The sequence below is a fragment of the Scomber scombrus genome, chromosome 13 (genome assembly GCF_963691925.1).
Source record: "Scomber scombrus chromosome 13, fScoSco1.1, whole genome shotgun sequence".
In the NCBI taxonomy this organism is placed as follows: Eukaryota; Metazoa; Chordata; class Actinopteri; order Scombriformes; family Scombridae; genus Scomber; species Scomber scombrus.
In genome coordinates this window covers 16266906-16291187 of record NC_084982.1, presented here as the reverse complement: position 1 = coordinate 16291187, position 24282 = coordinate 16266906, and the positions used below count along the sequence as shown (strand labels likewise).

The 24282-nt window shown below is 39.2% G+C and overlaps 1 protein-coding gene across 1 annotated transcript in view; it reads left to right on the top strand.

The window, feature by feature from the left end:
* Nucleotides 1–1703: 1703 nt before the first annotated feature.
* Nucleotides 1704–24282, top strand: part of atp5mc3a (ATP synthase membrane subunit c locus 3a) — a 33402-nt gene continuing 10823 nt past the window's right edge. Inside the window, exon 1 of the mRNA XM_062431240.1 lies at nucleotides 1704–1713. The gene's annotated coding sequence lies outside the window, so the exon portion shown is untranslated. The remainder of the gene's footprint in view (nucleotides 1714–24282) is intronic.

Here is a 24282-nt window from a genome sequence, read left to right as displayed (position 1 = left end):
TTAACACAAAGCAGCCGTCTCAACACTGAGGTGTAGTGTTCTTGTGCTATGGATGATCAGCGTAGGCAAATACATTAAATGGATGAGAAATATGATTTTTTTTTTTACCTGTGGGAGTGCTGTTTTATTCTATATACAGCAAATAATGTATAATTATATTCAGTCTGTATTATGCATTATTATTATGCATATTTATCTTGTTGAAATACAGAATATATATCACCTCTGATGATTTCTCCAGTATACAATGTGATTACGCTCAAAAAAGCAGCAACTTGTTATAGAAAAGGGAAGCAGATTTAGAATAAGTCACCTTCCTTCAGCATAATCACTACCACTCATCTAAGAATGGAATTAACTTCATGATAGGCAGTGAAAGTAGCTATCCATCTCTGATACAACGAATTCAAAGATGCACAACACAGACAGTCAATTAAAAATGAAAGATAATCCACTCCTTGCTTTTAGTGGAATGCTTATATTCAATTTCACATATGCTCTATAAATACCTGCCATGATTTTACATCAGTTTCACCATTTATCTGTCGTCTAAAATGGAATAGCATTACATCTGAATATTTACCTGCGTTTCAGCAAGGCTGCTAGCTTCTTGGTGACTGTTGTATGACCACATTTTAGTATTCCCCTGGGATCCATTCCCGTATATGCGTCTATAAAGGGAATTTGCAGAGAGCAAAGTGAGCATGTTATGTCGGTCATTTGCTGTGCAAGGATATTTTCCTCCAAACTGCGTTTTAAATGCTACGTTTCTCTCCATCGTGCGCTGAGAAACATTTAAATGCCCTTTAATTAGTGTGTCCTTCCTCTCTATCGATAGGCCACTGGTAATCACTCAGAGGACTAATGACTTCTAATTGAATTGCTCTAAAGTGAAACACAATAGGTCCTGTCATCAGTACCTAAACAGCAACATTTGGGAGAAAATCCAAAACGTGGGTCATTTTATTCAGCATTTCACTAATCGAAGTTACATATTTTCACAGTAGCAGAGAAAAGCCTGATGGTTTCTGTGGTGATGTCAGATCATGCTCTCTCAATAGAGCCTGGGGAGTAGGCACCGGATGGGATGGCTTGTGGATCATCAAAATCTCAGTAGATATTGATTTGATCTTTTCATATTGTCAAGGAGAAATCTAATCATAATAGAGCAACATAGCATGATATCTCCCTCAAATGCCTTTTAACAGCTATTGCAGCTCATTATCCAGTTTGCCTGCACCAGACCTTCCGGTACAGTGTGAAATACTCCTGAGCACTGTCAGCGTGTCCTTTCCATTCACACGTTGTCCTAACAATCAAACACTCCACTTACATTTCACAACAAGACTATTGCATTTGCAGAAGAACTAAAAGTGGGCAGCAGCGAAGTATTCATGTATTTCTTCAGCAGGTCAAAGAAGTAATTATGCTAAATATATTCTCTTGGTGTAAAGATAGTTAAAGTGGCTACATTCTGACATTTCTCTTAAACAGAAGTAAGGGCTGCACCTTAAGCAGAGCTCTGTTGTAATGACATGAAAAGTTGTAATGAAAAGGATGAGGAGGACGAGCTACTTCATATAGGTACGCTGCACATAGAGAGATTTTATATAGAACTTAATGATCCTATTTCCTGTAGAGTGTCATTGCCATCGCAGAAACTTTCTGTCCTAATTATCCATTTCAGCCTGTCTGTTTCACATCTCTGCAGTCCCTCATTATCCCCACAGCCACCTCACAGTCTGCTCAGTGTTACATTAGTAAGATAGAGCCTTTGATTTGTCCTCAACAGCACAGACATTTGAAAAACAGAGAAGGGAATGAGCTCAAGGAAAGTGAAGGACACTGAAAGAGGAAAACAAAGAAAGAACAGAGAAAAATCCTCTACTGTATATTAGCCTCGACGTGGCCTCGTGTGTTGAATATATTGACCGTGTACCCTCCAGTTTTTGGGGAAGAAACTAGATTCAAGGCCACAACAGGGATTTGATGCATCACAGACATAATAGGGGATATTTTCGTTTGCTCTTTGAAGTATGAGAATCACTCCCCCACCAACGATGTAGGGAGTGTGAACTGCCGGAGGGCATTTGTAAAACAAAATACTTTACTTGACTGTGGAAACAAAGAGTGCCCACACCCCCCGTGGTTGTAATGATGCAGTGAAAACCAATTCAACTGTTCTTAAAACAAAACTGCACTGATTCAGTGCATTCACTCACTTATTTGAATACGACGCGTTTTGTTCTACAACCTGTGTTTCTGGAACCAAGACGTGTTGCACAGAAATATCTGTGGACGACATTTATAATGCACGAGCAGCCTCGGGCTCACTTGATATGACATTACGTTGGTCTTATTAAAGCAGCGCCTGTACCTTATTGGCCATATTTCAGCACAAAAATGACAGCAATAAGAACCTGATCATGTTGGGTCACTCTGTTTGAAAGCAGCTCCTGCCTTTCCTTCCATTAATTAAACCCACATAGCGCTCTTTCATCTTTGCATATTCCACGGCTGGGACATTGATACTCATTATTTCTTAAGTCTAAACACCAAGACTGTGTCAAGAATGCATCCATCACAGGCGAGCTGCTCGGAGTCAGCAGAATTTTTTCCACTATGTCAGCAAATTTGGCAATTTGCAATTTTCTTACTGGGGTTCTGACATGTTTTTATCGTCGAAGATGACTTTCAAATGCAGAGATCATGAGGACGTTGGCTTGTTAGTCCTCTCTCCTAGTCCCCCGCTCTAATGACAGTAATTAACAGGGCCACATTAGAGAGCCACCTCAGGAAGTGTCTTGACTGTTCATTTGCATTGCGTTATTACAGGAGGACGCCGTGCAGTGAAAGGCTTGCCATGAGTGCAGCAGTGCAGCTCTGCCTGTTTGGCAAGCCCTCCTGTTCTTAACAGCGCCAGGGCCCATTCTCCCATTCATTATGTGCCTAAAGCTTGAGTTATCCTCTCCTTGGTACGGGGATGAATGTTATTAAAGGCATAGCTGTCTGACACAACTCTAATGAAAAATAGGATGTTTCTGAAGGTTATGTTGCCAGCTAGCTCAGAAATGCCTGCTTCATTTTTCCCTCCCCGGCACAGGGCAATGTAATTCTCACCTCTTGATAGATCTTTTTTCTTAAGTTTTTTTGTGGCTCTGTGTGCAGGAGCCTCATCATAAAGAGACCTTTATTATCCGTGTTTCTTCCTCTGTAGATGCTCAACAAAGGGCGAGACTATACTTTTTGTCAGATCATACAATTGTGAAAAACTACATCTATGTGCTCTAACGTGGTTGCTGCTGCTGTGTGGGTTTAATTGTTTGTTTTTCATGCAGGTAAGGGAGTGGTATTTTAAAATGGATACTTATCCATAAATGTCTTTGTTTGCATTATTGCGTGATTGTATTTAATTTCATGCAACCGCAGCATTTTCAAGACTTTAATTGACATATTGCACAAAACAGTATAACTAGATGAGTGTTGCACTACAGTATGTGTTCTTCATTCAGATGACGCACGCTTGTGACAGTGAGGGACGACTGCTCAGCATTAGGGTCAGATTGCACTTTTCAGAGCTCCGTCAGAGGTGGCAGGTCACGATGAAGACGACCCGATCCGCCCACACTGACGGTTCCCAGCTCTGGCCTTCACAGTAAATCCTCCCCTCCCCCTCACTCCCTGCCCCAGTTTGGCCTCGCCAGTCCCTAACAGCCCCATCAGAGCCACATGGGAGGCCTGTGACAGACACGCAAGATACCAGGCTGCTCCAATAAAAAAAATAAAAAAAAGACTTCTCTGCAAAGTCACCATGTCAACATATTTTGTAAGTTCACGCCTGTTGCCATAACCTACGAGTATACATAACACTGATGTTACTAAATCTAAATTGCACCAAAGACGTGTATCATCCCGATGCAGTATTGACTCCTTTTTAGAAACTAGCGTTGAGGATTTATCGGTGCAACATATGTTCTTGGTTTTTATGGCTGCTCTATCAGCTAAAAACAAGCCTAAACAACAAGCCTAAAATTTTACTCAAGATAGAGATCATGTATAGGGGCCATTCCTTTGATCTTGTGCTATTTATCTTACATGTGTGAATGGGAAAAAAATATCACTAAGTTAAAAAAAAATGGGGGCGTAAAAAGCCTCAACAAAATACAGAGCTAACAATTTGGTCAAAATTTGGTTTGAAAAACAGACCAACTATAATCTTGTGAAAAAAAGAGATTTACACCTAATTGTTTGTTTTATTGGTGAATCTTGGTTTAGTTTATTTTGTTTTTTCAGAAAAGCAAAATTCAAACTTTGTCACAGAGAACTTGTGACTACAAGCAGTTTTGTAGACAGTGGCAAGAATCGCCATTTTTGAGAAATAATGAAATAATTTATTATTATTTCAGGGGGAAAATAATGTGTTTTAGAAACTTGACATTATATGTATGATTTTGAAGATGGCAAGATAATGTGTAAACAAATGGTGAAACTGCATTTTCGCAAAGAATTCTGTATGTAGACACTGCTGATTACAGCTGCTTGGAATAAAAGTTTTTCACTAAAATAATCCATGAATCATAACAGCTGCGTCAAATTGTCAACTGCAAAATGTTTCCTTAAATTGATGAAATCACTTTTTTTTCTCTCATTGTCTCTCACTTAAAACTCTTAGAAATACTTCTCTACATTTAATCAACAAAAATGAAACGTTAGTTAAAATTCTGTTCTGCAAATTTTCTCCTTTAGTCAGTAAATTAAACATGGCAGTGCTGGCTTAGTGATCTATATCTTTATATCAGTATCAGAAAAAGTCGAAGGACAGGGAAGTTCACCTTCAGGCATAAAGATTTATCAATAATGATTCATATTTGCAAAGCGATATTTGACTAGACCTACAGATCCAGCAGTAGACAATATAATATAATTCCCAACCATTTTAAGTCTTTTTGTAAAAATTATTTAGTGTTAATATTTGCCACAAAAGTACTAAAAAAAACCCAGAAAAACTATTTGTCAATTGAATATTGTTCAGGCCGTAGTATTTCCAGTGTAATATCGCCTTTTTAGCTGCCTTGTCTGCTCTTCTGTCTAATAAGCAACAGACCCTAAAGACAGATGTTTCAGGGTCAGCCAGCAAAACCTCTGACAACTGGTCACCACCTCTTACTGTGTTTAAATCACAGCCAGCCTCAGTGTCCCCCCCAAACCATGGGTATGTGGGTGTTCCCCCTGCCAAAAAAACATGAGTTTTTTCAGTTCCTTAATACTTATCTTTGGAACTTGAAATTTTAGGGTTTAACTCATGTCAGCTTTTTTTTTTTGGTAAATACTTTGTTCACTGGAGTGTAAAACTGAAAGCCGGCCCTCATAAAATATACAACATTTGGTCTAATCCTGTTCATTATCACTTTTTATTTAAGAGAAACTTTGATATACTTGTTTCATGTTAAATACTTTAAATCATTTCATTTGTTTGATTTGTGATTCGTTGGTATTATTGCACGATCACCTGTGGAGCATTAAAAAAAACATGCAACTATTGTCGCTGTTGTCTGTCATCGCGGTTTGTTAGGGATGTTTTTGAAGCTGCGAGTCTCCGTGTCAGATTATGCCACATATCCATTTGACTTTCATAAGCTGTTTACGCTTCAGAAATTGCGGCAATGGCTTCTCTCTTGTGCAAAGGCTTTTACATATGTTGTGTGTCTCAGAATTGCTGCCCCAGTTATAGCTATCATTCTGGAAAAAAAGGGAGAAAAAAAAGAGAAAAACAACCCCACAAGGTTACATGAGGCTTGTCATTTTATGCTTTTTGATTTGCATCTTTAGCATCTTGTTTGATCTTTGGATAAAGCAAAAAAGGGATACTTTAATGCAAAAAGAACACGAAAAGGAAGTTAGCAATGAATTCTTACATCAGCCAAGTCATGAAGTGAAACTAATTGCACTGATACTTTTGATTTATTTGAACTTCATTACAATTAATAGCAGTTGTTTCTCAAATTTTATAGAGGAACTACAGCCTTCTTTTTTTTTTAAATGAGCAATTTCTGTGAATGCATTTATGGCTTGTGTTTTACACAAAGCCTGGTAATAATGTGTTTAATGTAGACAATATTGCTTACACATGGGCTCTTATTAGTGAGTGGAAGTCTGGTCTCAGGATCAGTGGCAGTATCCTTAAGGGATGGCCTCTCTTAGGGAAGGATGAAACAAGTGCATGTGAAAAAACCCCAGCGTGAGTCCTGTTCAAAGGCACAGACGAGTTCTGACTGGATTAACATTTATTGACCGTTCAAGCTTTCCTTTTTTTTCACCTCCTTTTTTATTTTCTTTTTTCCTTTTTCGCTCCAGGACAAAGATTCAAACTTAATTGCAGTGGCTGTTCCACCAACTGATCACCAATGTGCCAACAAAAGCCTCCCTAATAGGCGCTTCATTAAGGATTAGAAAGTCTCTATTACAAAACAAATTAAGCATGCTCTGATCTTAACCTATAGGTCGAACGGCATTACAGCAAAGTTTAAGCTGTTAGATGGCTGAAAAACTTATTACGGGTTAGCGCTGAGGTAGCAGTTTGGTATTGATTTTACGATAGCTAGGTATGATGATTTATGGAGTGCTTGTGTCAGTATAACAAGCTGAAGGACACACAATATCATCTCCAACATCATTAAAATTCAGAGGTCTCCAGAGCTAGCTCATCAAGTACTGTTCACCACCTTGGAATTTCACTCACACTAACACACACACACACACACACACACACACACACACACACACACACACACACACACACACACACACACACACATAGAGTCAGAAATATCAGAATCCAGATAAGGTGTGTATTCACTCAGGTTTTCAGGTTTTCACAGTTCTTAGTACCACTTTAAAGCAGTCCTACATCACATCGTGATTACAGTCCTCTTTTGTTTTAACTGTTTTTGCCCTGTTTTGCGTTTCATTTGCACTATTACAGCACGCTTATGTTCTGATTTGTGCATAAGCTTAGTTAATGTTTATATCAATCGTACAGCATGGCAGTTCAAAAGGTCTACTCTCAACACAATCAGCGCCTTGGTCTCTAAACAGCAGCTAACAGACTCTGGGCAGTAAAATCTGTGGTACACTAGAGCCCCCTGTGGGCACATGAAGGTAATGCCAGCTGGTTGTAATGAGCCCTGCTTATTTATATTTGGACAAGGGTTTGTTGAGAATTGTCCAAATGTTGATTATCTGAATTCTAATTTTGATTGTTTGTGAACACTTTTTTAGGAATGTTTAGCCACTGTTGAGCCCCAATTTTTGTTCTTATCTGCATTTAATTTATTATTATTTTTTCTGAATAAAACATATGGAGATAAATTCAGTCTTGTTTTCGTTGTATCCTGCAAGTCCTTATTCTGCTAATGCTGCAGACAAAGACTAAGCACACAGTGATGCTTCCAACAATCCAGTTTTTTTTCTTATAATTTTTATTAATCCAATAATCCAATAATTAATCCATTTTTATTAGTCCAATTTGTTAATAGGCTTTGTAAATATGTTGCATTAATTACTATTGAAAAGTCAGTCAGACTGCTAAATCTAAATTCATCAGAGGTATTATAAACAGTAATGAACTGAAATATTACTGTCAGCATCCAAATCCACATAAAGCTACTGTGCAAAGAAACATGCCTGTAGAATTCGTAGTACGACAGTCAGTAATAAGGGGAAGTGATAAAACAAAAAGCAAAAAAATCATTTAGCTGTCATTTCACAGAAACATCCCTCCTGCTTCCCCCCAAAGAACCCCAACAAGGAGACTTCAGACTACCATATCAGGTCGGGCGTCCGAGGATCGGCCTGTGGGATGGAGGTAAGCTTCTAGGCTTCTCTCTGTCTTTTCTCTGTCTCTCAGATTCCTCTGGATCCACCCCCCTCCTGGATCCCAGATTCTCTCCATCATCTCCTCCAACCGTGAGGTCTAACCGGCAGGGCAGGGGCGTGTGGGCGGACATGCTGGGTGCTGGCAGCGTGCTCCGTCTGCTAGTGAGTAATGCGAGAACAGACGACCCCCCCCACCCGCCCCCCAAATACACACACACACACACACACACACACACACACACACACACATATCTCACACTCCTAGAACGAGATGGGCCATAGATGGAGAGGCAGGCACTCCTGCTGTGACTTGGCGCACCCCACTGGACAGCTGGAGACTTGGGGAAAGGAGTCGCTGCCAAACATGCCTGACAGAGCAGGGGAGTGCTGGAGGTGCAAGGCTGGGCGAGGCCTGAGGTGGCTCCCATACCTGCAGCTGATCACCGGCCCATCATCTGTAATTATCTACACTTATATACCAGTGAGATTCAAGGGAAGACGGTGAACACACACACACACACACACACACACACACACACACACACACACACACACACATTATAATCATATTAATAGGCTATGAAAACTGAAAAAGAAACAAAAACAAACTGTTTATCATTGAATTTGAAAATTCACCTAATTATGCTCCTCTGATGAGGAAGTGGTATCTGCTATTATTCTTTTGATTAATATACTTGTATAGCAGTGATAAGCATAATACGCTTATCCATTGTTTAGTTAATGCCAATTACATTATATAACTGCAACAATTTACTCAAACTATGAACAATAGTTATTACTAAACCAAGCTAAACATGAGATTTATTAGTGTCTCTTATGAATCATATTTATGTTTTACAAATTAAAGCAATCTTTATTTAGGGCTGCAACCAAGGATTATTATTAAGGATTATTATTTTATCTTGATGAATTGACTAACCAGGTAATCGTTTTGTATTGAAAAAACAAAAGATCCGATGATAGTGAAAATGTCCATTGTAACTTCCCAGAGCCCAAAGTGAAGTTTTCAAAGTGCTGGCCAACAGAACACAACCCCAAATCTTCAGTTTACCTCAGTTTTACTCACACAAAAATAAAATCTGAGATATTTGTCATTTTTGCTTGAAAAAAGACTTAAACGTGATTATTAAACACTGACAGCTTTGTGGTGATTTTTTTGTAACACTATAACATATTTTAAAAGCTCAGAAGGAAAAATGTCTTAACGAAATGTTCTACCACTCCAACAAATGACAAATTCTTCTTCTTCAGGTCGAACAGTTTGCGCACTATATGCAGATTAGAGCAAAGTGTTGCAATCTACAGTAAGACTCTTCATCATAATGTTAGAACTATTTTACAACTACAGCTTCTAATGCACCCTGGATCCTTCTCTGTAAGGAATAACGCCACTTTAATGTTATGAATGTCAAGCTAAGCCCCCTGCAATGTGGCTGTGTCCCATTTTCTCCTCCTTCATCCTCCATCTATCTGCTTAATCTTGATTCATCAGTTACTGAAGCTTATTATGGAGCACTGACAGCGTGCTTGGGCCCTTGATAAATGACACTGCTCAAGCCAGATTCAAAATGTGAGGCTCAAGCGCCAATTATCTATGCAGACCTGGTTAATAAGGGGATCTCTTGTTAACTATCTGATCTCAGCATGAGCATCATTTGTCATGAAGGCCCATGTTTACCTCAGAGACAGGAGTTCCCGAGACCTCCCCTGCCTAACATATGTAAAACCTGGATCTTTGTTCCTTTAATAACCTTTTATTAACAACCTGACATCATGATTAAGTTTGGCCCAAACACGCTCACAATGAGGTACACAATTACCCTCACCCATTCAAAGGACTGCTGCATATCCCAGTCAGAGAGAATAATAAATATTGAGCCGCTGCTTGATCCATTCCACAACGAAAGCCCAATTTGCTCGAGCACCTGGAGCCGCATGCAGTTTTTTGAGGTGATGATGGATACTCATGGGAGCTTATTTCCATGAGCACATCTTCTCCTGATTTGTAAAGATGATAAGCGCTTTGACCTTAACTCATCATTACAGCTCATTAAAGCGTTTGTTTGTTCCACCTTGGAAGAGGATGGTTTGAATCAGCTCGTTGCAAAGCATTATGGCTCTTGACTGTTAAGAAGTTTGGAATGCTGCGCATCTGTGGTTTAGTTTTCATTTAGCAACTTCTCCGAGGTCTCAAGGTCTCAGATTAATAAACACTCGCTGTGGTCAGAAGTGCGGAGCAGCTGAGGGAGGTGAGATGCCCCCTGTCCTCTCTGAAACCCGGCGTTGCCCATTGCCATCCTGTCAGCCACATCTTGATGTCTGGCTCACAGGCTTACTTACTCGGACTTAGTATGCATTCTCTGCCTGGGAAAGTAGCAAATAAAACATTTTGCAGGTCTGCAAAGCCAAGGGACTTTGTCTTCCATCAAGAAACACCTCTAGCTCGTAAGTGCAGAAGTTGTAAAATAGTTCCAGACAGCACTTGGAACATTCCTTTTAACCTTAGATGTCCAGGACAAAATGTCGAAAAAAAAGTGATTTTAAAAAAAATAAATAATTAATCAGTGTGTTTTCTATTATTGCTTGGATATGGAGTCAGTAGGAAGCCAGGTGGAGCGATCAGATCTTCCCAGCATCCCCACTTCCTGTCCCCCACAGAATGCTAGACTGTCTAGGCAGCATCTGCTGAGGAAAATAAAGCCCCTTTTCCTTCTCATGTAGAGAAGATCATTTGCATAATATCCCCCTCTGTAAGGTGAAAACAGAATAATAATTGGTTTGCCCTTTTCTCTCTGTGTGTTGTAAAACAGTTAGGAATTAATTTGAGGATAACTGTGCAATTAATTCTAAATGCTAAAGATGGTGTGGGGGGCTTTGATTCAAAGGAGGGGAAAGGATACACAGACTGAGGTCATGAACAAAGACTTTGTGTTTCTGCTGCTGCTGCTTGAACTCACTCTGCTGAGTTTAAAGAGTACACATTCTGTAGGATATTTTCTGTAGTATTTGGCTGACAAACAGAGGCAACTTGCTAGCTCCTTAACCCCTCCATATTCATTATTACTCAATCAGTTTAGTTCTCCTTGCTGTATATTCTCTCAGCTGTGTTTGGATATTCTTGTCTTAATGATGAATAATAGTGCTGCAGGAAAAAAGGTTGCATGAATACTAGGATTCATGAGTCTGTTTTTAACCTCGTTACACAACGCTGTGAATTCCACATGCATCCCCATTACACCTAATGAGCAGCACCGTAATCAACGCTTGACTGGGTGTTATGTTTTTATCTTTTGCTTTGTTCTATTGCCTCTGTGCTGCGTTACAGTGATGGAACATGCTCCGGCTTCCTCAGACAGATGCCAATAATGAACCCCGTGAATGCTCACTTGAAGGTCAGCATCAGAAAGGGTAGTTTGACATGACAATAGAGCTGGTCTGACATTAGAGTTTAGCTGAGATTTGACACATGCACATATCTGTTGAGCTTCCATTTAGGCCAGCACTGTGATATTAGGACACCGTATGAGTGCTGTAGCAGTGGCCTGGACGTTGTCTCCCTTCTGTTGCTTGTCCTATTAGGAGTAGCTGCTTTATTCCCAGATACTTCCACAGTGGAAAAAGAACATGCCTCGCCATGAGTCCCAATTACACCTAATGATGGCGAAAGGATGGAGCACATGCAGATTGTGCCGCAGTTCCTTTGTCACGCCAGGCACAAGGCATGATCATTTATCACACCAGTCATATCCTGCACTCCTCCCTGAGCACAGACAATGAATCCCAGCACATCATCCATGCTGTTATTTGTGTTTAACTGCCAGGAAAAGGAAAATAAAAGCCCAGTTACAAGGCATTGCAAGAACACTGCTGTATCCTGTGAGCAAACGTTAGTGTTCACCATCAGGGAGGAAATGCTGCCATCCTCCTCAGAATAGATCTGTCCCAACAAAGTCTGCACACACGAGCAAGCTGCCTTAACCCTCGTGTTAAGATAATTTTGTTTGTAATCAATTAGGGCTTTGAAATCCAAATGAGATGACTGTAAGGTCTGTGTGTTACATGTCGGGAGGCGGTGGAGAGCTTAGTGTGAGATTTGGGAGGTGCTGTTTTAGTGTACGTGCTGCCGCAGCAGAGAGGCGGCTCAGTGCTTGTCAGTGGCTTTCTCCTAATCCAGGCCTGATCTTTGTGTTTGATCCGCAGCATGGTCCTGAGACAGCATGAGCAGCGGCTATTGCTGTAATTTAAAGTCAATATTGTACTCATGATCCCTCTCCCCGGGCTAACAGAACAGCCTCTCACTGCGATGGAGAAAGTCATCTCTGCTGCTTAGAGGGAATCTTCAGCTTGAGTAGTTCTCGTCTCTCTGATTCTCCGATGAAACCTGGCCAGAGGGTTGCGTTTGTTCCTGGAAAAGAAAAAAGACAGCGAGCTTGGGATTATATTTGCTGTTTTTTGAGCTTTGTTGTTGTCCTATCTGTTTCCTGAATGCTGACATGCCTTCTAAGAGCTCACCTCAACACAAAAGATACTCAACTAAAGCTTAAAATATCATTTGACTATCAGTCTCCATTTAAAAGTGTGAGTGTCTGGAAGCTAAAATGTCATAATCTTTTAAAAACCAAAATGTTAATACAAAAAGCACGTGTTCACTGAATATATATTTTTCAATAGACAACATTCCAACAGTTCATAAAAAGTTACTGTTTGTGACCATTCCTATCAGAAATTGTTATTGACTCCAGGATCCAGCTAACAAGCCCACAGTGACATCAATAGCTTTGATGATTCATTCAGAAGTGCTTTAATAGATCTAAGATTAGAAATGTGGGGTCTGATCCACAAATCTCCTCCCATGTTATTACACTCAGAGCTAAGATGTTTATCCTGTGTGAATGACATGAGATATATAAGGGTGGCTCAAGGGCCCATTAAATCCATATATGTCATGATCTGCAATGTGTTACACTAAAACTTTCAGCAAAATGTGTTGCTGACAAACACTTTGATTGAGGCTGTACGTAGCTGTAAATTTAAAAGCCAGGGTCACTGAACTCCCTGTATAGATAGAGGTGAAATGTCAAAAATTGATTCCTTTAGTGGCCACTATTTGTTATGATATAGTACAAACCTTTTATTGTGGTGCTGTTTTAATATTTAGTGTTTAGGTTTTGGTTTCAAAATGTTGCTGAACTTACTGATTAGCTTGTTCAAGCAGAGAGGAGGAAGTGACCAATTATTTAGATTTTCTGGCAGTCTAAATTCATTTTTATAAAAGTTAAAGGAATACACCAAGCTGATGTTGATTAAATGATCTGTGCATTTGTGTGCTCCATTATAGCGTGCTGCAAACACTTCAGAGATAGTGACTATAGCAAAACTACACCTCAAAGTGCAGATACTAAATGAAAGTACAGTAAATAATCTAAATGTGTACGATATTTGACAAGTTTGGCAGTGAAAGTGCCTCTCTGCCAGTAGAGTGATGTTATTTCACTTCTACTCAATACAATCAATTTATTTAATGAATTTTTTTCACAGTAAATATGATTAGTTACTCACACTGGAAACTGTACACAGCTAAAAACAAAAAACCCTCATCTAAAATAGTTTCATTAGCATCGCTGGCTGTGCTTTTTAGTTTTTAGAATATACAAATGACTTCCCCACAAGATTAAAAACACAAATAACTTTTAAAATACTGAACTATTTATTCAACAAGAGGCAGCCATGTTAAATACAGAGAACTATTTAACATAAATATATATATTAAAGAGTCAGCATGGAGCAAAACTGGAAACAATTCTGGTTAGGGTTAAGGTTAGGGTCTATAGTATGTTCCTGTCAATCATACTAGTCAGACAACCTTTCCCAAAACTTGCTTAAATAAGCTAATTTTAACAACAATCAAGATGCACACGTGAACACGTGTGGTACCAGCTGTATCAATAATTAATACATTCAGTTCTGCCCCTCTGCTCATTCCAGCCCACAGATAAAGAGCTAAAAACTGCTATTTTCTTGAAGAGCCAGTAATGCTGCAGTATTTGGAGTGTTCATTTCAAACATGTTACTTTAAAAACAATAAATAAAAATAATAGAAAAATAAGTGATGTGAAACAGTAAGAAAATGCAAAACTGACCATATCCTCAGATCAAACTCAAAGCAAAATGATTGTGCCTTTATCAACAAGACCAACACAAACACTGTGCTACCACAGTAAGGCAGACAAATAATGGAACCACCTAATCAAATATGAATATCAAGCCCTTTATGAACAGTTGGTTTTATATTGTGGTCATAGAAACCTGTACTGGGCTACAGGACTGCTCATTCTGTCGATTCGGAAGGAATTCTTGAAATTTCTTTAGTATGTATGGCGGCATTTTCCTCCTGTAATTACATACGGAAGCATCTTTAGTGAACAGTGCTGACACCCCAGGGTGCACCTAGTCCTACAAAATATCCTCCTATTCCCTGACCATACAGAGCTAATTATCAGTGCTAATGACTCCCACAAAAAAGCTGCTCTCACCATCACAGATCTACCTCCATGTTTAAGTGTTTGCGGGTGCAAACATCTTTTGAACATCTCTGTAAACCTGAAGTACCCCAGCCAGATCTGCCAACTTTATGGTTAAGGCTCTGTGCAATTATAATTTAGTTGCAATGGTGTCACAGAGATCTTGATTTTATTTAAGCATTCTTATTATTGTCTATACATCCCTGTCAGTAGCTTTAATGTGTGCTTTTCCTCCTGGATGAAGCAGCTTTAACACATTTCATCATGATTTCTGTGACTATTTACCTTGCTAGGGGCACTTTTAATTATTTCATCCACCTTCTGTACAGGGGTAACCTATGGCTCCACCTCAATGGTGATTTAATTTAATCACCCATTTAGCCCTGAACTAGATCTCCCCCTCTTATTTAAATCAACACTAAGCTAAATCCAAGACCACGTCTATGAACACCAATTGGAGATACTGCAGCACCAGGTTTAATCCATATCTAAGGCTGCAGACATACACCAGTGGCCCACTTATAACTTAAATGACTAGTTTAGTTAACCTTCCTGTTTAAAGTCTAACATATTGTTATGACAGCAATAGTGCACTGCATAATTTCCATGGCATTAGCATCAGTCATCGGCCCGCCTGCTATAAATACACCTGACAGCAGAACTGTTTCGGAAGTGTTCTTTGCAGGATAGTGCACAGGACTCGAGAGGTGAGGTACTTTGATAGTACAGCTCATGAAATATTTGCTGACTTCTATCACCTATGGGACTACTGTTCTGATGGAGCCAATGATATGTGCCCCTATTAGTCTCTAAGGAGTTTTCCTAGCCCACTTTCACCCGATCCGTGCCAATTAAGTAGCAGAATTATGTATATTAGTTGGAGTCACTTGTACTTCCATGCAAAGGAATGCATATAGGGAAGGATGACAGAGGGATACCGTTGAATAATTAGAGTGAATTTTCAGAGCCCTGGAAACTCAATCATGTGCTGCCATATGCTAACTATTTTTAACCTATTCTTCCCTCCTCTTCTCCGCTGTCTTCTGCTCTTTTCTTCACATACTCCACTGCAGAAATGAAGAACAAACTGTCTCACTGCTGTTACTCTGCCCAAAGTAACTGTTAAAAGTTCACACGACAACTAAGGAGGCTGAAACAGCCACTTCAACAAAAGCTAAAATGCAAAAGTCATAACCAACACCGTCTTAAAACCAGCTTGTTTTATTTATTTGAGAGCTGCGCATTATGAAAACAACTTTAATTCTCATGTCTAATTATCATTTTCCCTTCATCAATGATAAACAAGTAAATGGATACCAAAAGCTACGCATGAAAAAACATTAATTGAGCTCCTCAGAGTTTCTGTAAACTCATTATGTCATGCTTGGTTTGCCATCCATACAATGCTCGCAGCACTGGCTCTTGGTCTTCTCTATGGAGCCGGGTGGTTTGTGGAAATATGGAGTGTCACAACCAGACTCCTCATCCTCACAGACACTTCCCACAGTCATCAGTATTCTAATGACTCACCGCCACCATCCCAGGGTGTTTATTTTTAGAGATAGAGAGATTGATGAGATGCTCATATCATCCTTAACCACCAACTAATTAACTAATTAGGACATTCAAATGAAGACTTGCTCTGGATAATGCAGCGTGGCTTTGGCATGGGCAAACAAATCTTGATTCTAAATGCTCGACTCTGCCGAGGGGGGTTCAGCATCACGGTGTCTTGCTTGAGCTTCATGTTTACCTCGTTGGTGTTAAATAGTTCAGTTACATTACTGATGAAGACAAAAAGTATGCCGCATTGGACGACCACGGCAGCAGCAGCGACACTGATGGTATCCATCTTTTATATTCATGTATTCATGTACTAATCAGAGCCTGTGTTCCTCCGTACTGGTTCTCACACAGGTGTTCATGATGAGGCTTCATGATAGATCAATGAGGTGTCATCATCCCTCCTACCCCTTCATAGTCTGAAGCGCACCCTTATTTGTCTAAGATTCCCAATGATTTTCAATCACGCTCCACTTAGGCTGACTTTGAACTTTGAACTCACCTGCTCCTGAGATGAAAGGCCTTGAAGACTTGCCATGGCAAAGATTTCACTGTCTGTGTTATAATTAGTTTTTTACCATTGACTCTTTGGCCCTTTCACCTTGTTCTCAGCATGTTTAGTTTCTCTCTGGTCCGAACTGTATCATTATCCATCTATTTGCACTGATTGTTAGCCCACCAGGCGTGATGTGTCAGCATTCTGTGGACTTTAATTGGGAGGAGATATGGATGATGGCTTATTGCTGTTGTAAGTCAGCTCCTTGAAAAGGCTAACGTGTAGCCGAGCTACTGTATGAGCCATCTGACTAGCCAAGGGTCTCCTGATTATGATTGAAATGATGCATTTTTTTACCTCATTCTCAGCTTGTTTTGTAAAGCAATTGCTTTTGACGCCAACATTCAAGGGTTTAATCCCTCATGGCTCCACTTTAAAGGTTAATAATCCTTTTAATTAAAGGATAAGCCTGGTATTGAACACAAAATGTAATCACCAAAGGATTACTAGAGAGATGAACATAGCCATAGCAATTAGTCCAATAATTAAGGTTTTAGGGCTGGACAGAGATGAGAGAGCTCTCGTGATGTGTCATAAAATTCATAGAGTTGTTAGGGCGGTGTGAATGTGTTTTGTTGCAGCTTTACAGCAGCACGCCTGCATGTGCACTCTGGGTGGTGGTGAAACATGGCGTCCCAGCGGATCGAGCCGCAACAGCTGTTCTTGCTTGAGCCTGGTGTTTCGCACAATATGATCGCTCCATCAGCAAGCCTGCTCTCCAAACAGCCGCATCTGCATTCATCAAACACACTTATCAATAAACAGGGACGCGCAACAATAAACAATCTCTGAGAGGGAACAAAACGGCAAGCCTGGAAGAGAGTGTCAGCCGTACACTTTAATCACTGACGTTGTTAATCAATAAAACAACTTCATATATTTTAATTAAAGTTTTATTTGCCGCAAATGTTTGAATCTGTCTGCATGTTTGTTTTTTTCCATTAATGAAACCAGTTGGTGCTGGGGAATTGAGGTGGCAGCTGCTGATGACCAGTCACGATAGGGCGCTTGTGTTTGTAATTGCATTTTGTCACCTACAGAGGGTGTTAAGAGTCCTTGTTAAAAGCTGGGGGAAAAATCACAGTAACAATTATTGTAGAGCAAATTACCAGGTAGGCAATATCTAAGCTGTCAGGAAAGGTTAGTAGAAATGAGAGGAAGAAGATGGACTATTCAGACATTCATCATGGCCATAGTTGCCACTTCCAAATTGAAAATTGGAGGGAAAGCGTCCTTCATTTTCTCAAAATCTGAATGAGTTATACTGATTATTGCTGTGATTGACAGAAAGGCCTGGATAAATAAATAGGATGGTAATTCATCCCTGTGCTCGTGTCTTAGATCTATTCCACATATCACTTCTCAGTGTTTTGGCGTAAACAATTCATGATGAACGAGATGTGGCCACTTGTGTGTCAGAATCAGACTGTCTGTATGAACATGTATGTGAACAAGCGCATTATAGATGCACATGAACATGTATTAATAGATGTAATCTGGCCTGGGATGGTGTTGGGAGGATTTCTTCATTGGCACTGGCTGCAGTGGTACCATTGCACAGTGTTGCCACCTGAGAGTTTCACTCCACCATCTGTCTCTTTCAACTCTGTATATTACATTTACACCACACGCTTGGAAATGGAGCTTCCTCGTTTTAATAGGAATGTGAGGCAACCGTAAAATAAATATTCTCTCTTTCCTCTGGCAACCAGGGTGTTGCTGGAGCCAAAAGCATCGTCCGGGTTCATTTTCAACAGCATTGTCCTTTGAATTCCATTTATGGCGCGCTATAAATTGAATTATTGAAAAGCTATTGTTTGTTGCATGAAATCGGTGAAGCAGTAAAGGGGTTAAAGTCAAAGAGTCATAAAAACAATAAGCAAGGGTGTGAAAAAAATCTACTCCAATCAGGATTGGGTCAATATTTAGCCCCTCACCATATCACAGGATTTAATAGGACATGCTCCATGTGTATTTATAGATTGCAGACATCTGCTGAAAATGGGGAAAAGGTTTAAGCGTTATTGATTCTGGATTTTAAAAGTTTTACTCAGTAACACATAGGTGACTTTAACTTTTGTATATATGATATACTGTATTTTGGGACATGATCTAGTTTGGTAGAAAAACTAGGCCTGAGCCTGAGAAAAACTTGTGAAAGTCCTGTGGGTACAGTGGGCCGATCGAGTTTTACCTGCTTTCGTCAGTTTGAGGTTTGAGTAATTAAACTATTTCTCGCTAATTCTAAAATATATTATAACACACTGCCTACATAATATATGTACACTTTACTACTTCATTCAATATTCGACTTCCAAGAAACATTTCACATAGCTTACCCCCCCACTCCTCCTCATCATGTCTCTGTTAAGCCATTTGCAAGCTGTGACCATTGTTGATTCAAGGTGAGACCCGATATTACTGCCATACAGGCCTGTGTTTTTATTGTTGTTATTTTCAAGAATGGGCCCATTTTGTCATTTAATTGAGGCTCATGGGCTTGGCTGTGGAACAGCACACAGGGGAATAAGACGTCAAGCGGCTGAATTTCCACAGCCATTAACTGTTCCACACTCAATTAGAATGCATAGGATCCTGACATTTCATAACTTATGGGTCTCCAGGCTGATATAACCCCCCCTCCTGCTATAAAAGAAGCCACGTTCTGAAGACACAGAGCCAGATACTTACATCCTCTTTTAGATTTAAGTCATCACTTTGTGAAATTTTGCAGTGCAGCATCAAGGCTGGATAAAAAGGCACATTTGATGTGATAAAAACCTTCCAGGGGCTCCGTGTTATTGCTGCTGTTTTTGTGTCAGCGTGGCGTAAACATACCATCCTGCTCTGCACAGGGGATGCCTCTGATTACTCTTTAGAAGCTACGTGTTTGCCAACTATCAATTAAATTCAGTTCCATAGCAGCATTCTCATATTTCTATGTGTAATAAATCATGTTTGTAGACCAGAAATAACTAGAATGTAGCATGCATGTATGACACAATTGTAATAGAACATAAATATGAAACATGAACAGTAGCAAATGGAGCCACTTAATAAAAAGTAGGATTTGTTATTCTGCTGTGAGCCATCCTGGGAAAGGTGATCCTGACAATCAGAATTATGATGATAGAAATGTACTTTGATTGCTATTTAATTTTCTTTGGTGATCTCTCGCCACCACTATAACTCAGTTTGAAAACAGACAGGTCCTATTTGCCAGGTAATTAATAACAGGCCTCTGAGGCAAGATTTAGCTATTATTTCTAATATGTTGTGTGATTGTAAAAAGCACCTTTTCCAACAGTACGATTGCATTCATTTATATCTTGTTATTTTGTAAATGCTTTTCCAGAGCTTTAATTTATACAAAGTGATAGCGAATTTTCAGCACAACTATCAGTAATCTAATTTAAAGAGAAACTGCTGCAATCTGAAGGGTTACCAATTAATTCAAATTGATTGCCTGTATAATTTAGCATATTACAAAGAGAAGTATTAAGCTTTCATTATGCTGGTCATGACGGTTAGCTCCTTTGAGTTTTTCCAACTTAATTTTCCTGATAACACTTTCACATAATAAACCTGATCTTTAATCACTCAAATCATGAATACCTGCAAATAACATAGAGGTGATGAGTTTTAAGAGAGTCACTCCTAATCATAAAGTACCTTGCGTGGATTAGAACCAGAGCAGAGAAATTGAAGTCAGAGGTGGGGTAACACATCACACTTTCTTTGAGTTCTCCTTTGGTGGCAAACCAATAAACTTAAAATAGGTGAGGGCCTATGCCATGAAGAACAAAGCGCCATCAGCCGTGGCTTCAAGGTGGAGCCTCCTATAGGTCACCGCTGCCGTGACTCCTGACAATATGACAGATTAACGACAACAGGTTGAGCCCTGCACTTTCGGCCGCCCACAATCTCAATTATGTCTGTCTTAATGTACACTGAACAGCCACAATCGCAGGGCCATGGACAGGGTAAACACACTTGCAGGAAGCAGACTAGTGACAGGATAATAAAGTGCCATGATTGATTCGGCTTGCTGTGTGCCAGATTGGTTTATTGTGTGGGAGGAGTGGTACCAGATTGTGTAGGTTTCCGTGGTGAGCTATCTGTTGTCTTGGTTTGAGAGCAGAGCTGAGACTGGCTGAGGGATTATATGTAAATGTGATGATCTTTGTGACTGCTGTGTCCTGTTGTTTTTTCACTAAATCTAAAGGTCTACATCCTCATCATATTTGTATTTTGTAACCCATACTCTCACAGTGGTGAAGTAAGTATTCAATACTTTTACTTAAGAAACCCACTGAAAATGTAACCTTTTAGTGAAAGTCCAGCAGTATTACTAGCAAAATGTACTTAAAATATCATAAGGAAAAGTATTCAATGCAGAAAAAATGGCCTCTGTGAATATCAATTTATTAGATTATTATTGCTGATGTTAATGTATAAGTAGCATTTTTATGTTGTGGTTTGTTGAGGTGGAGCTAATTTTAACAAGTTTATACACTATTAGGTAGTTTAAACTGTACAAATGTTACATGATCTTCATGTTTTGTTCTTAAAATTCTTAATCGACAAAGTCAAGTAGTAAATAAACCTGTCAGATAAATGTAAAGGAGTTAATGTTACAATATTTCCCCCTGAAATGTAGCAGACTAGAACAAAGTAGCATCAAGTAGAAAAGTACAAGTTCTATGTATCTAAGTAATCTTTTTGATTCTGCTCTTTGTTTACTTCTTCAATTGGTTTTTATGATGCCAAAATTCATTATGTTCTGAAAAGAGTTAAAAAAAATCTGTGCTACCTGGCTGATAAGTCACCAGCAGCGACTGTGTGTCTGTTCTTGTGAATTGGAAAGAGAGTTAATGCATATTAATGGGGCCTATAAAAGCAACTAATTGAGCATTCCGGATCTTGCTGAGTTGGGCATCTGTGAGTGACATTGTGCAGCTCCAGGACCTCCAACAGACTGCCTGTATTAGCTCTCTGAACTGGGATGTAGGTCAGGCCATTAAAAGCAGGAAGGGCTCTTTCACTAAATATTGTTGTGACAGCCTCATATTTGACAACCTGATCGGTGAGCCGTGCACAGGAGGCGGGTTGCAGCAGCCGTGCAGTGAACAGCTCTAAGTAAGGAGATGTTGTGTAATGGATTGCCTCTCCAAAAAAGTTAATTCTAGTTTAAAGCAATTTAATTGAGCACAATAAAAGCAGCCATATGCGTCCCATAAAGAATCAACAGCGTTCCATATGAGTGCTAAATAAACATGCCTTGAATATCAGCTTATGTTGTAACAGGTTTCACATTCAGTGTTGGTAATGTAATTGTGTTAATGATTGAAAACAAAGCTTGCATTTATTTTTTGCTTGTACACTAATTTTTAATTTTATTAAGTATTTAAATTAGCTGAAGAGTGACATACAGTATAGATGGAAAATAATATCAGTTAAATGTTATCATTATTTTAAAATACAGATTTGACTTGTTGTACAAAAGAAGAAAAAGCTCTGACAGCCTCCAAATTCAAGTATACACATCAGCTGTTACTCTTTGAATAAAAAGTTCAGGCAGTATATTTCACACCTATGGCTGAAATAAGCTAAACTAGACAGAACACCACACTAAACACCATCTAAAACAGTAAGTAGTAGGGCAATAATATTTCAATAGGGGGCAGCACACTGCCATTACAGATTGGCCTTTAAATCATATTTAATTGCTCTTTTGTGTAGTAGACTGTAACTGTAGTTTGACTGGAGCTTGAAACGCACTGTTCTTCTAATCTACAGTACAATGTGCACCATATACTGTCTGTCTATCAAATCCGTTCTCCATATGCCGTCCTTAACAACCTTCTGTCTGCTAAAACTAACGTGCATATCTTTGTTAGGTGTTGTAAAAAAAAACTGACAACAGCACATCCTAGTAATGGAGCAAAGTATGAGGTCAAGCAGATTCCTCTAAAGTGGCCCGGCTTGTTTTCTTATTCTGTCATCAGCTTTCGCTGGCTTTTACTAAAGTGTCATAAGCCATTTGATTGTAAATCTTAGTGACCTTGAAGTCACTAGAGAAAGCGTAGATCCGTAAACCAATCATCGCACGGCTGCCCCTGTCAGCCACGCTCCTGTTCACACAGTCACTGCCTGAATTTCCTGATGTTAAACAGAGGAAGGAAAGAGGAATAAAGCTCAGTTCATGCCAGTGTTTGTGAGAACACAATGTCAGTTTTATTTTATTTTTAAAGCAGACAATCTTGGCATTATAGTACTCCTGATACGGAATTATTTAATAAAAATCTGTTCACTTGAGTATTTCAAAGCATATAGGGCATCCAGTGGATAAAGAGGGGCTGCAGATTTATCTAAAAAGTCAGAATAAAGACTAATAATACTGCAACTCTCAGCATTTCTTCTCCACTTCCAGCTGCTCTGCTCACCAGCAGTACAAAGATCAGTGTTATTATGGATTTGTTGAAAAATCAATTTTGTGAATGCTAATGTCCTTTAAATCTTTCAGAGATGAAGAACACGCAGTGCATTTCTAGGGGATGATTTTGTGCGGTAAGAAGGAAGAGAGAAGTGCCTGTCGACTCCTAGTGTGGATTATTGGACCGGAGGCTTGAAGGCTGTCGACACACTAAATGAAAAGTGTTCTCAGGTTCTCTGTGTGACCCACAGACGCTAAAGAATTGTGTTTTTCTTTAGACTTGTAAAAGCTGAATCTTCGCAGGGCTTTAGTTTGTGTACGACTCCATAAAACAACTACCTGGATTCAGTTTCAATTTAAGTTGATATTATGATTTATTTTACTAAGATCTTTTACAAAGAAAGAAAACATTACTTAAAACCATCATCATAAGAATTTTTTTTTTGTTTTACCGTATAAAAAAAGGATGTGGAAAACTCCCACAAGTTTTAAGTCCACTGTACATATCTTGGTACGTTATAACAACAACAACAATGAACTTAAGTACCGCCATTAATTGGCAGAGCACCAAAAAGTCACCTCTGAATCTACTGTGATATATATTCAAGTGTGGGCTCAAACTTTTAACTCTCATAAGAACCACAACTACCACTGCGTCAACAGTCTGGTTTTTGTAGTCGGAAGGTAATGTGTTAACCAGGATTTGTTCATCCATGAAGCTGAAAATGTAGCTGCTGGAGCTACAGAAAAGATTGTTTAAGTTCCAACTAATTTATATACAGCTCTTATTATGGATAGGATGGTATCCAGTACTATGCATAAAACCACTCGCATGAACTGCAAACCAAACTGATGCCTGTGACACTCATTCGTTTGATGGATTTTGAATTCTATGTTTAATTGGTGTGTCTGTGTCCGCTTTGTGTCACTGAATTGTCTTGTGGTGATGCTGCATATATTTAATTTGAGACTTTCTGAATAATTGAATCTGAACCGACTAAATAAGTAAATGGAAAGATCAAAAGATGGCCAATCTTTGCTGGCATGCATGTAAAGATAGAATAGCGAAATTGACTCTGCAACTACAAAAAAAAAGAATAATGTGGATAACAATAATGTCCCATTGTTCAGTCCTTGACATTTATCTTTCTAAAAACAATTAACAAGTGTTTTAACCTTGTAGTTAGTGTCATTTTCCTGATTATTCTTCTCTGCTAACAGATTCAGACAAGTTTCAATCTATTATACAAATGACTTGTAATATAAACCAACCAGATGTTTCCATTAGAGGCTTTGTGGTTTAATCTATT